Source organism: Podarcis bocagei (assembly GCF_964188305.1).
Source record: "Podarcis bocagei genome assembly, chromosome: 14".
Classification (NCBI taxonomy): Eukaryota; Metazoa; Chordata; class Lepidosauria; order Squamata; family Lacertidae; genus Podarcis; species Podarcis bocagei.
Window position 1 is genome coordinate 11,883,109 of NC_138139.1, and position 12,340 is coordinate 11,895,448.

At 46.2% G+C, this 12,340-nt stretch overlaps 1 protein-coding gene and 1 long non-coding RNA gene across 4 annotated transcripts in view; one reads left to right on the forward strand and one right to left on the reverse strand.

Moving 5' to 3' along the window:
• TNFAIP8L3 (TNF alpha induced protein 8 like 3) overlaps positions 1-12,340 on the reverse strand; it is a 62,458-nt gene that overhangs the window by 18,972 nt on the left and 31,146 nt on the right. The window contains exons 1-2 of one of the 3 annotated variants that reach the window (XM_081170091.1): positions 7,054-7,829; positions 5,415-5,521 (exon numbers count right to left, since the gene is read on the reverse strand). The exons of 1 other annotated variant lie outside the window; for it this stretch is intronic. The gene's annotated coding sequence lies outside the window, so the exon portion shown is untranslated. Of the gene's footprint in view, positions 1-5,414; positions 5,522-7,023; positions 7,830-12,340 lie in introns of those variants that run through there. One more of the 3 variants, XM_081170092.1, reaches the window with a different exon arrangement.
• Positions 1-12,340, forward strand: part of LOC308573301 — a 77,217-nt gene that overhangs the window by 3,867 nt on the left and 61,010 nt on the right. The window lies entirely within an intron of this gene.

Below are 12,340 nucleotides of genomic sequence, written 5' to 3' on the forward strand. Positions count from 1 at the left end.
CAATGCCTGGTTTTCAAACAAGGGCGTTTCCTGCCCCTAGCTGGAGATGCTACAGACTGGGCTTGGAACCTTTTTCGTGCAATGCAGTACCAATGCACGACCTTTAAAGTCCTAAATGGCCTCGGTCCAGTATACCTGAAGGAGCGTCTCCACATCCATCGTTCTGCCTGGACACTGAAGTCCAGGGCTGAGGGCCTTCTGGCGATTCCCTCGCTGCGAGAAGCCAAGTTACAGGGAACCAGGCAGAGGGCCTTCTCGGTAGTGGCGCCCGCCCTGTGGAACGCCCTCCCACCAGATGTCAAAGAGAAAAATAACTACCAAACTTTTAGAAGACATCTGAAGGCAGCCCTGTTTAGGGAAGCTTTTAATGTTTAATAGGTAATTGTATTTTAGTGTTTTGTTGGAAGCCACCCAGAGTGGCTGGGGAAACCCAGCCAGATGGGCAGGGTATAAATAATAAATTATTATTATTATTATTATTATTATTATTATTATTATTATTATTATTATCCTTCCCTGATAGCCCGACTTATACCTAGGGATGGAGGAGAAATTCAGTTCAGTTCACATTTAAAGCAGGGTAATTTCTAAGATTTGCAGTTTCCAAAACAACATAAGCACTGAAACACAATATGAAGATGGAAAGAAGATAAATTCCTTGCCAGAGAAGAACGGCACATCAAGTTGATGGATTATGCCGAAATGGCTAAAACAGGCATAGGCAAACTTGGCCCTCCAGATGTTTTGGGACTACAACTCCCATCATCACTAGCTAGCAGGACCAGTGGTCAGGGATGATGGGAATTGTAGCCTCAAAACATCTGGAGGGCCATGTTTGCCTATGCCTGGGCTAAAATGACTAGAAGAATCAGAAATCAGGAAGACCAAATTTTTAAAAAGGAATGGGGAAAATTTATAATTCATCTTAAGAACCATTGTTTTTAAGTTGAAGTTAGCAGGATTGGAATAACACTTGTAGTTTAATGGTGAATTTTGGACACAATGGAGAGGTAAAAGATTTGGATTATTATAAAAGATGCAGGAGGAAATGATTAACAATAGGATCCACAAAGGGGAGAAGGGAAGTCTAAGAGATTCTTTGGAATCTTTTTTCTATGTTGTATGTTATATATGTGGCTGTAAGATTTTAATCTGAAAAACCAAATAAATAAATTTATTTTTAAAACCCCCAATATGAACAATATGACACCCAAGATACTTCAAAACTCACACCTATTTGATTTTTTATGTGCAGTTCTCCAACCAAGGCTTACAGAACTGCACATATTAGTGGGAAATGTGTATGAAAATGAATGCATTTGTGAAAATAATGTACAAGAAATGCATTACATTAGAAGCCGCTTGCAAAAACGCACGCCTTAGACAGAGAAAAACGTGTCTTTTAGCGATTGTGAAGATCTCTGAAAGGATGTCTCCAAACGGTGAGGATGGGAGATAAAGTATCAAATGTAATTCAATGTAAACATGTGAAAAGTGAAAAGTGATGCATGTCGGGACAAAAACAACTTAATTTCACAGTGGTACCTCGGGTTAAGTACTTAATTCGTTCCAGAGGTCCATGCTTAACCTGAAACTGTTCTTAACCTGAAGCACCACTTTAGCTAAGGGGGCCTCCTACTGTCGCGGCGCCGCTACTGCGCGATTTCTGTTCTTATCCTGAAGCAAAGTTCTTAACCTGAAGCACTATTTCTGGGTTAGCGGAGTCTGTAACCTGAAGCGTATGTAACCCGAGGTACCACTGTATATGCTTATATGGGTCTAAACTGGCAGTGCCTGGGCAGGAATAAGACCTTGGACAGCTCTGTGAAGATGTCGCCCAAATGTGCGGCTAGGAATCAGATCTCAACCCTCTCTTGTAGAACGGGCAAGAACGGACGCTGCTTTCTGCCCACACATACTGTAAGTGCTCTTAAAAGTTCCGTTGCCTTTTAAGGAATGGAAACGAACCTTTTTTTAAAAAGAAAAAAATTGGTCTTGCAATGGCACCAGCAAGGGTATCATTTATCAGTTGGAATCCAAACCCCGGAAAGAATCTTGAGACAATCTTACTAATGTTGGAAAGTGGAATATTTCTCCAAGGCTCAGAAAATAAGTCTGGATCTGCAAAAGTATTACAACATCCCCACCACCCCTAATATAAGCAATAAACCTTTTACAAATCTAATTTAAATACATTTCAGCCAAGTAGTAAGTCAGCAGGAGGCAGGTTTTCTAAGGCTTTGCAAGCAGTAAAACTGCCACATTCTGTGGGCAAAGACCTTCAGTTTTTAACAAGGCTTAATGGGCAGAAGTTCACACAGCTACAACTACAACTAATCCAGAATGTGGCTGCTGGATTGGCGATTGGGAGCGGCCGCCAGGACCACGTAACACCAGTCCTGAAAAACCTTCATTGGCTCCCAGTACGTTTCCAAGCACAATTCAAAGTGATGGTGCTGACCTGTAAAGCTTTACCTAAAATAATGTCTCCACCCCTGTCACCAGCCCCTCTTCCTTGTTTTAATTGGATTATCCAGGGTCTGTGGGACCTTTTGCAAAATGCCTTAAATAAATACACAAAGAACAAAGAACAGAAGAACATGCACTGTGTCAGTTTGCCCTAAGATGCTTCTATTTATTTTTTTATCACTGCACGACCCCATCCATTGCATCATGTCTATTAGACTGCTTGCCTGTAGGCAGCCGAGAACTGCTTATCTTTTAATATACGAACAGTGCTCAGAGATGTTTTACAAGTGTTTAGCAGTGAGGACAAGCGCAAAGCACATGAGGAAATTCGGGCAGACTGCGACGCTCTTGGGCTTTTCTCCCCCCCCCTCCCTTTCAGGGGAGCTGTTCTGTCCTATTTGGAGTCTGGAAGGAAACTTTGAAAAGTAGCAAAAATAGCGAATTTTCCTTAGGCCTGGAGCTTGAACAAAGCAGCGACAGGCAAGCTGACAGAAAGGAGGTGGCAGCCCATGGCTTCCAAAACAAACTTTGAAAGGAGCAGGCATTGAAAAAAGGGCAGCTCTGGTGCTGTCAAGCCTGGGCAGCAACGCTGAGCTTCAGTTTTCCACCCTGCAAGCCAGAGAGAGGCTCAGCCTCTTCTCTCCCCCAAATAAAAGTCACCAGGTTCTTTACAGGATCAGCTTCAAAGGGAACTCGCTGAATAGGGCAGCAAAAACCAAGAAGCAAACAGCTCCCAGAGTTTGGCAAGGAGAGGAGGAAGGGACGACCAGAGCAACTTGGTAACAAATCTCTCAGCCCCACTCACCTCACAGAGTGTTTGTTGTGGGGGAGGAAGGGAAAGGAGAATGTTAGCCGCTTTGAGACTCCTTTGGGTAATGATAAAGTGGGATATCAAATCCAAACTCCTCCTCCTCCTCCTCTCCTCTAGTATTGGGTTAGACACAATCCCACGTTCTTTGCTGGCCTGCAAAGGTTTGCAGGCAGTTGTACTGCTCTGATTCTATCAGTGCATGCCCTGTCCTTTCCCACTGAATCTGCCTGTTCCATAAGGCTTTGGGAAATGGATTGCTTTTAATGTGAAGGTAAAGGTAAAGGGACCCCTGACCATTAGGTCCAGTTGTGACTGACTCTGGGGTTGTGGCGCTCATCTTGCTTTATTAGCCGAGGGAGCCGGCGTACAGCTTCCGGGTCACGTGGCCAGCATGACTAAGCCTCTTCTGGCGAACCAGAGCAGTGCACGGAAACGCCATTTGCCTTCCAGCCAGAGTGGTACCTATTTATCTACTTGCAGTTTGATGTGCTTTCGAACTGCTAGGTGGGCAGGAGCAGGGACCGAGCAACGGGAGCTCATCCCATTGCGGGAATTCAAACTGCGACCTTCTGATTGGCAAGTCCTAGGCTCTGTGGTTTAACCCACAGCGCCACCCGCATCCCTTTTAATGTGAAAGGGCTGTATAATTGTAATTATCTGATCCTACTAAATTCCTGCTGCCTTGCGGGAGATATTCGGAAGACTCCAATTCGGGACTCCAATTCCCAGTGACCATGGGTGATGGGAGTTGCAGTCCAGCAACCTCTGGAGGGCCACAGATCCCACACCCTTGGTTCAATTCCTGTTTTCAAACTTGAAAAAACTCCTGAAAGAGTCAAACCTTGGTTCTCAAACTGCTCTGTTGCCAAATGTTTCAGCTTCCGAACGCCGAAAACCCAGAAGCAAATGCTTCTGTTTCCGAATGCGCCTCAGAGGTCAAACGGCTTTTGAGGCGTGTTTCTTAGTTTTCCCCATTGAACTTGTTGACAGCCCTTTGATCCTCGGTTTTCTTTTGGAGGTCGAATGGACATCTGCAATGGATTATATTCAAAAACTGTGGTTCCACTGTATATGGTTTTACTTCTATCAATGTCCAATTGTTTTTTAACAAATGTCCCCCCCCCCTGTGTTTTTAGCAGTTCTCAGTTTTACCTGTAAGCCACCGTGAGTCCAGTCAGGGAAAAAGGTGGAGCATAAATAAATATATGATAAAAAGGTAAAGGTAAAGGGACCATTGACCGTTAGGTCCAATTGCGTACGACTCTGGGGTTGCGGCGCTCATCTTGCTTTACTGGCCGAGGGAGCTGGTGTACAGCTTCTGGGTCATGTGGCCAGAACGACTAAGCCGCTTCTGGCGAACCAGAGCAGCGCACAGAAACACCATTTACCTTCCTTCCAGAGCGGTACCTATTTATCTACTTGCACTGTTGTGCTTTCGAACTGCTAGATGGGCAGGAGCAGGGACCGAGCAACGGGAGTTCACCCTGTCATGGGAATTCGAACCATCGCTTCAAGCCCTAGGCTCTGTGGTTTAACGCACAGTGCCACAATGTTCTGCAAATGTTCTGGTTTATTTATTTTCCTGTCCCACTTTCACTGTGTTGCAGCACCAGAGTGCCCCTCCAGATGGCAATCATGTGGTAACTTTGGGGGGAAATAAAGCAGAACGGCAGGGTGTGTGTGTGTCCAGTATAAATCTGTTCCTAAAGCACCATTATTATATCATTATTATATGTTCCAGAATGTACATCTGCAAAACAACCCAGAATACCAGTTTTGGAGGAACCCAACACCAGTAGCAGAAATTCTAAAACCCAAACTCATTCAGGTTTTATTTTTCATCCCTTTCCAATAAATCCCCAGATCGTAGGGATAATATATGCAGAATACGGCAAACGCTAAAAAAAGGTTTTTAAAAAAGAGCACAGGAAAGCTAAAATCCAGAATCCAACTTTCAGGGAACCTGTCCCCCTCCCAATTCCTACCCAGAAAGTTTTCCCTCAGAACAGTCTCCATGTCTTATGACATTATTCACCTGGTCCCCTGACATCTGCTCCCCCCCCTTCGTTAAGCCTCAATGATAATTGTACATATTTGACTAAACAGCTATGCTTGGTTTTTTCCTAAACCAAACCTTACTAGGCCATGTTTATACCAAACACCCTCTAGAAGACGCTATGCCATTTTCATTCGCCTCAATCTATGTCTTGTTTCCGTGATCAAGAAGCTAAACAGAGACATCTGAAAGGGAGAAGAGGGGGGAAAACCCCATCCCATTTAAAAGAACTACGGCCAAGTTCAAAGTTTTCATACTAACATATCCTCTATTTGCATTTTCTGGAAACAACTGAAGACATTACTGAAGACAACAAGCTTTTCCCGATGAATGAATGGGTCTCTGCCATTCCCTGTATTGTTTTTTTAATGTATCTCATGTTCTTTTCAATGCTGTTTTAGTTGATCGAGGCAGGTCTGTGGAAGGCATTAATAATCATAATATTTTGGTGATTGTCCACCTTGTGGGAATGATTTCCACCTTAACCCACCTGCGGATTGGCCCTTGTGCAAGAAACAGGCAGGCTTTGGGCTCGTGAGGTGCGCTCAGATTTTCGACCATCACATCTTTATGATCTAATTGAAAGTTTTATTGGCTTTCCTTTCCCTTTTTGTTTCCGTGCAGGATGCGCCTGCGAGAAGGCGAGATACGGTGTAAAGCCAATTTGCAAAACAGGACGGGGAAAAAACAAATTCTATTTAACGTTAAAGATTGCAAGATGAGAGCAGGAGGAGGAGGAGGAAGAGGAAAGGCCCCAAGCGATGGGGGCAGAAATTATAGTACCATAAAAGATATCGAGGAACACTGTAAGTTGAGAAACACAAGGACAATTCAAGCATCGTGAACGGAATCAGGAAGGCCTACTCAAAAGGAGGCGAGATAGAAAAGGGACTGAGGTCTCTGCAGATCCTCATTTACAGGGTGGGGAGGGGCAGCAGGAGATCCTGCCCCAGTAAATTTTATTATGTGTCTCCCCCCCTGCTTCCACCCACTCACAGGTCCATCTTTAGCATATGCGGTGTCAGGATGCTAAGATCCACCCAGCGCCCTCAAATTTAGTTTAGCCCCTCCCCAGTGCCGTTGTGATTGACAAGCGCCACTGCCACTGTGTGTGTGTGTTTAGTGGGTGTGGGGGAGGGTTGTGCTGCTCTCTCCCCGCCCCCCCCCCCCCGCCCTGTGCCCCCAGCCAGGCCGAGCTAGTAATACAGTACAGACAACAGTCAGCTTTTCTTGACAGGGTTCATGATGGAACTCTGGGATTCCCCCCAGAAACTGTAGTGATGGCCACCAACTCGGATGGATTTGAAAGGTGTTTAGACAGAATCATTTAGGACAAGACTATCAGAATGGCAAGGGACGTGGGTGGCGCTGTGGGTTAAACCACAGAGCCTAGGACTTGCCGATCAGAAGGTTGGCGGTTCGAATCCCCGTGACAGGGTCAGCTCCCATTGTTCTGTCCCTGCTCCTGCCCACCTAGCAGTTCGAAAGTACGTCAAAGTGCAAGTAGATAAATAGGTACCACTCTGGCGGGAAGGTAAACAGCATTTCCGTGCGCTGCTCTGGTTCGCCAGAAGCGGCTTAGTCATGCTGGCCACATGACCACATGAGCTGTTCACTGGCTCCCTCAGCCAGTAAAGCGAGATGAGAGTCGGCCACGACTGGACCTAATGGTCAGGGGTCCCTTTACCTTTTCTTTATCAGAATGGCTATGCTCTACCTCCACATTCAGAGGCAGCAAGGCTTCTCAATGCTGGAAACCAGAGGAGGGGAGAAAGTGCTCTTGTGTCGGGTCCTGTTTGCAGGTTTCTCAAAGGCATCTGGCTGGCCATTGTGAGAACAAGATGGGAGGGAGTTCCCTAATTAAATGTGTCACCTGACGCCATTGTGATGTCAGGTGATTGACAGGTGGGTGACCCTATCCACTTGCCAAACTTGTGTATTAGGATAATACCTGGGAAGACAGGCAAACTAATGCCAGTGTACTGGAAGAAGCAAAGATCCCCAGTGTTGAAGTGATGATTCTTCAACATCAAATTTGTTGGACTGGTCTTGTTGTTCAGATGCCTGATTATCGTCTTCCAAAGCAACTACTCTATTCCAAACTTTAAAATGGAAAGCGTAATGGTGGTGGTCAACAAAAGAGGTTTAAAGACTCTCTCAAGGCAAATCTCAAAAAATGTAGTATAAACACCGACAACTGGGAAACACTGGCCTGCGAGTGCTCCAATTGGAGAACATCCTTTACCAAAGGTGTCGTGGGCTTTGAAGACACTCGAACTCAGCACGCAAGGGAGAAATGTGCTAAGACAAAGGCACATTTGGCAAACCCTCACCTTGATCAACTCCCGCCCGGAAACCTATGTCCTCACTGTGGAAGGATGTGTGGATCCAGAATTGGCCTCCACAGTCACTTACGGATTCACGTTTAAAACCGTGTTTATGGAAGACAATCTTACTCGGCTATGAGTGAGAAGAAGAAGATTAGGATAATAAGAACACAAACACCGGCATTTTATTTTATTTCCCCCCCATCCTCACTCCCTTTCCCCCCCTTTTTTTCTTATTTTGTCACTATCTTTTTATAAATGAAATATTAACGACAACAACAGTTGGGTGGGTGGGGGGAGAGGCAGGTCAAATCTAGTTCTCCACCACCTCTGATTTCCCATGATAGAAGCAGGCTAGCGAGAAACAGGGCTTGGCTCAGCACCCTTCCTCCTGTGAATCATTGCTCCACAAACGCTTTCCGATTAGCTTCTTGCAATTCAGAGGTAGGACACAAATAAACGTTGACGGGGAGGGAGGCGAGAGACGCCCAGAACTGCGAGCGCTCCGGCCTGCCAGCTAGCCAAAGCAGAGAAAGCTGTGGGGAGGGGGAGCGAAATGGGGTGGGAGCTTTGAAAACGTTGTATGGGGAAGTGGCTTTGAAAAAAAAGAAATGGTTATTCATTGGTTCATTCATGAACTTGCCCCGCCATTCAGAAGATTTGGCAGGGGAAGCGGAGGGCAGAATAGGGCCTCGGCTCGGCCGCTGCATAACGATGACCAAAAATCTGTTTCCATCTTCTCGAAGCCAGTGGGTCTATTTCACCTCCATCTCTCTTGCAGTATTTCGAGACTACCCAAATGCCAAGAGAAAACAAAAAATCCTGACCTGCGGTTCTAAAGAGAGAAGCAGCCTTTCCTACAAAGGCACAGGCAGTTGCTAAATTGCTCCCTAGACCCCCCAAGATAGATCAGGTTTCGGGTTTTCTTAGTGACTGGGCATGTGCGTTGGAATAAGACTTAGATTGTTCTTGAAGGCAAGCTGCCAGCCCATTTCCCTACACTATAGCCACCTTTTTGGCCGACAGAGGCTCTTTGCTTGTAGCAGCTGCCTACCAGGCAGAAATCCAACAGGACCAGCTTCCCCAACCCAGCGATGGGGTGAATCTGGATTTCCTGCATGGTGGGCTGTTTGCTTGTGTTTAAGAAGCAGCATCTGTTTCAGAGAAGTGGTGGTCTTTCCCTACAGGATGACCAGGCAGAGAAGCCAAAGCAGAAAATGAGGGTAAACAGATGCAATCAAAAGCTCCTGCACATTTTAAAGTATTTATGCTGAAGACAGAATTTTAATGGGTGCAGCTGGGAAGGCTGAGATATTATCTCCTGCAAGGCTATTGAAATATACAAGAATCTCTGCATTGGGTCCCTCTAGATTTGAAGCCAGGGTTTTGGACTCATGGCCAAGGTAGCCAAAATAAAAGTAAAAAATAAATAAATAACAGTGCAGACCTTCCAAGTGTTCCTATTTTCCAGGGACAGTCCTGGATTTACAGAAACCATCCCGGTTTCTGATTTGATCAAAGAATGTCCTGCTTTTCCTTTGGACATCCCTATTTTCACTGGGGAAATGTTGGAGGGTATGGAGTTATGTGACCCCCAAGCCAAGGTATAAGTAGCTATACAGTTGGACCTTTGAAGGCAAACAGAATCCGTTCCAGAAATCCGTTCAACCTCCAAAATGTTCAGAAACCAAAACACGGCTTCTGATTGGCTGTAGGAAGCTCCTGCAGCCAATCAGAAGATGTGGAAGCCCCATCGGATGTTTGGCTTCCAAAAGTAGTTCACAAACCGGAACAGTCACTTCCGGGTTTGCGGTATTTGGGAGCCAAAACGTTCAAGAACTAAGCTGTTCAAAAACCAAGGTATGACTGTACAGTGGTACCTCATGTTACAGAAGCTTCAGGTTACAGACTCTGCTAGCCCAGAAATAGTACCCCGGGGGGTTAAGAACTTTGCTGCAGGATGAGAACAGAAATCGCACGGTGGTGGCGCGACGGCAGCGGGAGGCCCCATTAGCTAAAGTGGTACCTCAGGTTAAGAACAGTTTCAGGTTAAGAACGGACCTCCAGAACAAATTAAGTTCTTAACCCGAGTGTCAGGGAACTGACATCGGAGGTAGAGGCGGAGGGAAGGCTCCCGAATGATGCTGGAGAAGGACCCAGCAGGGAGAGGCAGCTCCGCAGATGGGGAAGCAAATCAGCGTAACACCAGGGATATAGAGGGGCTGATGGGGGAATCGGCGAGAGGGCTCCAGGACTCTTCACCGGACACCAGCGGGGAGAGCACGGGTCCTCCGCTACCCACGCCCACCCTGCGCAGAAGACTTCCGCGCAGAGAGAGTAGGAGGAGACTGGGTGTCAAACAACTTTTATGTTGGAAAAGATTTAAGAAACGCCCACTGACCGATTCTGCTAGCGACTGAGGCAGCCACAAAGTGAAGGGCTGCCCAGACTGAAAGGTTTAGCAAGGCACCAAAGCCTGGAGAGGCGGCAACTTACGCACGAGCAACCCATACACATTACACCGAGGTATCACTGTACATTCTTTGGAAGATGTCAGAAAGCAGCCTTTTATAGGGAAGGTTTCTTTTAAATTTTTATTTTTTAAAATGTTTTATTTTGTTTTTATATATGTTGGAAGCAGCCCAGAGTGGACAGGATATTATTATTATTATTATTATTATTATTATTATTACTATTATTATTATTATTATTATTATTATTATTATTATTATTATTATTAGACATACCTATTTTCATTGAAGAAATGTTGGTGGGTCACCTTTAAGGCCAGCATTTGCTGGAATGATTGATGCACATACCACAAACTTAGGCATGTACGATTAAGGAGGCTTAAAGTGAGGGGGATAAATGCATGTCTCTCTTATCCTAGATTACATTTCAACCACCCAAAATTCAGAGGGTTCCATACATTTTTCTTTTCTATCTAGGCAACGAAGAGGCATGGTCCCGATCCAAGAATACATTCCTCCCAGACCGAACACTCTAGGAGCGTGTCGATCAGGGTGGCCCAGGTAGAGTCTCCATGGCCACACAGAGAGGCCCAGACAGGCCCACTCCTGTCCTAGTGTCACAGGAGACAACGAGGAAGCCATCTTGGACGAGCAAAATCATTCTGTCTCTCTCACTCGCAGCCAGTTTGCTAACAACTGCTGAGGGTTTGAGGTCAGAGACTGAAGAGAGCAAGAAGCAGGACGCGGCTTTTATTGAAAGGGTATTAATAGATTTCCACGTTACGGTTTTGATTCCCCGTCAGGTCTGTTTTCCTTCCTCCGCTTAACGATGTAAAAGCAGGAGAATCTTAAAGAAAATCAATGACTATTCCATTCTGCATCTGATTATAATGTCAAATAGCTTTTAGGCGCTGTGCAACGAAGCCGCCCAAAGTCGTTTTCGTTGGCTATGGCCCAAAAAGGAAGAGTTTGCAAGAAATATTAGAAGCAGATAAGTAACCTCTTGGGACAGCTTTCAGAACACATGTTGGGCATGCATAAGCACCCAAATTCTATCCCCTTTAGTAGAATTGGGAAAGATTCCCTTCTGAAACACTAGAGTGTCAATACCAATCAGCATAGAACAGGGGTGGAGGACCTTTGGCCCTTCTGATATGGCTGAACTACAACTCCCAATAGCCCCAGTCAGCATGGCCAATGGCTGGGGATGATGGGACTTGTAGTTTAGTTTGGTGGCGGCCGCAAGGGTTTCCTGCAACCAGCATAGATGATACTAAGCCAGATGGAGCAGTGAGCCAACCTGATATGAGACAGCTTTCTACAGGCCATGAGAAAGTGGAAAGTTGTTGTCCTTAAGGCTCTGGAAAAGAATGCGGCACAAGGGGAAGGCACAGCTGTAGCTTGACTTCCCCCGTGCAATTCTGAAACATAAACTGGGTGAAATGTCCATGCAATTACAGCTTGCGTATGTTGGACTAGCCCCCTGTTGCCCTTTCAGCTTCTGAGGCATCCTCTTCCTAGTCTCTCTCTGACCACAGAGCCTCTTGGGCTTGCCGATCAGAAGGTCGGCGGTTCGAATCCCCGCGGCGCGGTGAGCTCCCGTTGCTCGGTCCCTGCTCCTGCCAACCTAGCAGTTCGGAAGCATGTCAAAGTGCAAGTACAGTGGTACCTCTGGATGCGAACGGGATCCGTTCCAAAGCCCCGTTTGCATCCTGAAGTGAATGTAAGATGCGACTGTGCAACTGCGCGTGCGTGGGTCGCGTTTCGCCGCTTCTGCGCATGCGGGTGATGTCATTTTGAGCGCCTGCGCATGCGTGAACGGCGAAACCCAGAAGCAACGCGTTCCATTACTTCTGGGTCGCTGCAGAGCGCAACCCGAAAATGCTTAACCTGAAGTGTATTCATCCTGAGGTATGACTAGATAAATAGGTACGGCTGTGGCAGGAAGGTAAATGGCGTTTCTATGTGCTCTGGTTTCCGTCACGGTGTTCCATTGAGCCAGAAGCGGTTTAGTCCTGCTGGCCACATGACCCGGAAAGCTGTCTGTGGACAAACACCGGCTCCCTTGGCTTGAATGCGAGATATGTGCCGCATCCCCATTGATTGGACTTAACCATCCGGGATCCTTTACCTTTTACCTTTTGTCCCACCACCACTCGCAGGGCTCTTAGCCTTCTTCCCAGGGGGTATTCTAGCTGTTTCCTCC